A 4,660-nucleotide genomic window follows, 5' to 3' on the forward strand; every position below is an offset into this window, starting at 1 on the left:
TGAGAGAGGAAAGAGTGTCTAGACTACCCCTTTCGGAGAGATGGAACCTCCCGTCACCTTGGCGACAGGACGCCAACAGCTCAGGAACTTCCGGTTTTCTTTCCAGAAATTCTTAGCAACCACAGAGACCTTTTAGACCCGGCTCAAGTCAACACAGAAAAACCCAAGAATTGAACCTAGGTGTGTTAAAAGAGAAGAGGTTTTTGTTTGATTGTTTGTTTGTTTTTGGTTTTTGGAGACAGGGTTTCTCTGTATAGTCCTGAGTGTCCTGGAACTCACTCTGTAGACCAGGCTGGCCTCAAACTCAGAAATCCACCTGCCTCTGCCTCCCGAGTGCTGGGATTACAGGCGTGCACCACCACGTCCGGCAAGAGAAGAGGTTTTAGAGGGCCATTTCTCCTTGGCTTCCACCCTCTCTAACTACCCTACTCCCTCCCAAGGATCTCTCTCTCTCTCTCTCTCTCTCTCTCTCTCTCTCTCTCTCTCTCTCTCTGGTTTCTCTGTCTCTCTCTCTCTGTCTCTCGTTTCTCTGTCTCCCTGGTTTCTCTATCTCTCTGTCTCTCTCTGTCTCTCTGTCTCTCTCTCATATCATACTAACATGGCCATGTTGCAATAGAAATATGCATTCTAGGCTTGATGTCAATGCTAACTCACTGGGTGGTCCCAAGCCAGTTTCCCTGCTGGATCGTTCCTCTCGCCCCGAAAGAAAAAAAAAAAGTCTATGGATTAGATCAATAGTGCCTGACTCTGAAACAAAATGGAGGGAAACTGAAAAAGATGATCAGGAATCAGTGACTTGGTTCACTGAGTAAAAATATCTGAAAATAAGGCCAGAAAGATGGCTCAGAGGGTAAGCTTGTCTTAGCCTGACAAGCCAGTTTGATTCTCAGGACCCATAGGGTGAAAAAGAGATTCCAGCCCTCTACGTTGTCCCCTGACTTCCACACGATGCTGTGGCACATGTGAATACACACACACCAAATAAACAAACAAATATAAAGACCCATTTGGAAATGGCATCTGGGATTATTCTTAAAGATCTACTAACCTATAACCCATTTTTTTTTTATTTTTTAAAAAAATTCAATCCGACCCCGAAAGTTTAAAATTGGAGGGGGAAAACCGAGAGAAATGGCTCAGCACTAAGGAGGACTTGCTGTTCTTGCTGAGGACCTGGGTTCGATTCCCAGTTCCCAATTAATGTATCACAACCGTCAGTAATTTCAGTTCCAAGGGAGCTGACTCCATCTTCCAGCCTCCAATAAGCACCAAGTGCATGCATGGCAAACAAACATATATGAAAGAAAATACTCATATGCATATCTTTTTAATTGAATACAGTGAATTCAATAAAAACCTGAGGGTGTCGCCCAGTTTCACAATCCTTTGTATCTGTCATGTTGTCACTCATTTGAGTAGGCTCACATGCTTGCAGATGAACACACACACACACACACACACACACGTTCTGCTCAGTTGCTTTGGAACCTCCTCAAACAATAGCTTATTAACCCTGTCTTCACTCCATTTTTGTTGCTGTGCTAGAACACCACGACAAGGGCAACTTATAGAAAGAAGAGCTTATTTGTGCTTATGGTTCTAAAGGGATTCAACCCACGGTCACAGGCAGGCATCATGGCTGGAAAAGGTTGCTGGAACCTCACATCCTAAACTCCCCAATCACGCAGGAGAAGGGAAGGGAGGGTACAGGAGGGAGAGGGAGAGAGCACTGGGAATAGCAGGAGGCTTTGAAACCCCAGTGAGTGACCTACTTCCTCCAGGAAGGCAAACCTCTAGACCTCACCAAACATCTACCAACTGGAAACCAAGTGTTTAATAGGTGAGCCCATTCTCATTCAAACTGCTGAAAACCTAAAACTTCATCCTGCATCAAGGGCATTTTCTTTTGGGGGTATTTTAAAAACCTTTAACAATTTCACGCGTACGTACAACGACCTTTGTTCATTTCATCCCTTGCCCCTCTCCCAGTTGCTGAACTCCCTTTTCTTGTCAGCAAGTCCCTCTTCCACTTCCAAGTCTTATTTTGTGCCTCACCAAATTCAGTTAGGTTTGCTGACCTAAGCATGGGTAGGGGTGACTTACACTAAAGGATAAAGTCCTCCTTGCACCCCAACAAAACTATATGTCAAGGGCACTTTCGGACAGGGACAGGTCCTCAACAGGTCCTTACTGATTATAAGAGGGTCATCACTATGTAGCTCTAACTAGCCTGGAACTCACAATGTATACCAAACTGGCCTGGAACTCAGAGATCCATTTGCCTCTGATGCCTGAGTGTTCAGACTAAAGGTATGTATAATGATGCTTTCAGTGTCCACAGCTCCTTTATAAAAAGCTTTTTAGAGATTTCTTTACGTATATGAGTATTTTGCCTACACATGTGTTTATGCATCTATGTCTGTCTGATGCCTGCAGAAGTCAGAAGAGGACGTTGGATCCCCTGGAACTGGAGTTCCAGATGGTTGTGAGCCACCATGTGGGTGCTGGGTCCTCTGCAAGGGCAAACAAGTGCTCTTAACCCATAAGCTATCTCTCCAGCTCCATGTCCATAGATTTTAATGTGGTGCAGTAATGGTATCTATTATGTGGTCCATATGAAAAATTAAGAATTATTTTTGGAGGCTCAATGGTTAAGACTACTGGCTGCTCTTCCAGAATACCTGGGTTCAGTTCCCAGCACCCACATGGCAGCTCACATCAACTGGGGGGTCTGACACCTTCACAGAAACACATGCAGGAAAAGCACCAATGCACATAAAATTAAAATTAAAAGAATACTTTCTGTAAAATGCTTTATTTTATTGTATATGTATGGGTTCTGGCCTGCAGGAAAGTCTATGCTTCACATACATGCAGTATATGTGAGTTTATTGATGCTATCTTCAGCATTAAATGCAAAACTACCTACTTCCAGGAGGCCCTGAGCTCACCACAGAGCAAGAAGCACTGATAACCAGTATGAACTTCAAGGCTTTACCTGCCAGCAGTGGACACTGTCAGTACCAAAGCACACAACACAGACATCCAGATGCTCAGACGAGGCCTAACACAGACCTGCAGAGACAAGTGTGTCTGCTTATGGTTTTTCCAGGCTGGTTCACTATGTAACCCAAACCTGTGATCCTCCTGCCTCAGCCTTACAAGTGCTGGAATTACAGGCATTTGTTACTACAATTGGCAAATTGTACATTTTTTTTAAATGTGCTTTTTTAATGTATATGAATTAAAAAATGTGGTATGTATGTCCACCATGTGTATATACCTGGTGCCTGAGGCGGTCAGAAAGAGGGCATTGGATCCCCTGGAACTGGAGTTATGGATAGCTGTAAGCCACCTCATAGGTGCTGGGAACTAAACCTCAGTCCACTGGAAAAGCAGCAAGTGCTCTTAACCACTAAACCACCTCTGCAGCACATTTTAATTAAAGATGCTTAGCAGCTCACACAGAGGAAGTCACAGTAGGTTCAAGAAAGGGAAAATATCAAAGTAAAGGGGAAAGCACCTCTACTGGATTAGAGGTGGGGATTAGAACCCTGGGCCAGATAGATCGTCTTACCAAGTTGTCAAAAGCCTCAAGTTTTCCCACCACAAAAAAAGGACTGAGACAGTATTGCTTAATACAGATACTACAACACAGGATTGTTGCAAGAGTCAAGAAGAAGCTTACAGCTTTTAGGCTGCGATACAGCTCAGTTGGTAGACTGTTTGTTCAGCATGCACCTGGCCCTGGGATCTGTCCCTGGCACAATATAAAACCTGGCATGGTGGTACCTGCCTATAATCTCAGTACTGAAAGTAGAGGCAGAGGAATGAGAAGTTTGTGTTGAGTTTGAAGGCACCCTAGGCTACATAAGACCCTGTCTCAAAATAAACAAGAGAAAACTTTTCAGCTTTTATGATCACCACACAAAAAGCTTAACATTTGGACAATATAAATAATTAGCTCTAATTTGATAATTTGATGGCCCATTTACATTTTTTACTTTTTGGTGTGTTTGTTCAGTTTTGGCTTTTCGAGATGGGGTTTCTCTGTGTAGCCTTGGCTGTCCTGGACCAGTCCTCAAACTCAGTGATCTGCCTGCCTCTGCCTCCAAGTGCTGGGATTAAATATGTGTGCCACCACTGCCCGGACGTTGTTAGTTTTTTTTTAAGGTTTATTTATTTATTGTATGTAAGTACACTGTAGTTGTCTTCAGACACACCAGAAGAGGGCATCAGATCCCATTATAGATGGTTGTGAGCTATCATGTGGTTGCTGAGAATTGAACTCAGAACCTCTGGAAGAGCAGTTGGTGGACTTAACCACTGAGCCATGTCTCCAGCCCCAACTCCCACCTCCATCCCACCCCTGGGTGTTTTTTCTTATAAGCTAAGTTTTGGAGGTTTTGTTTTGTTCTGTTCTGAGACAGTCTCACTGTAGAGACTGGCCTCAAATTCGCTACGTAGATCAGGCTTGCTTCGAACTCACATATACCTGCCTCTGCTTCTGGAGGGCTGGGATTTGCCTGGCTTGCTGAATTAGAAGGGCACACTTTTTCTCTATCCTATACATAGCGTCAGAACCATAGATAGGCAACTACGCATGCGTCCAATCCTAGCGCGCTGCCGTGTTACTATGGCAGCGGAATGCGCAGCAGGC

Source organism: Apodemus sylvaticus, chromosome 5 (assembly GCF_947179515.1).
Source record: "Apodemus sylvaticus chromosome 5, mApoSyl1.1, whole genome shotgun sequence".
Classification (NCBI taxonomy): domain Eukaryota; kingdom Metazoa; phylum Chordata; class Mammalia; order Rodentia; family Muridae; genus Apodemus; species Apodemus sylvaticus.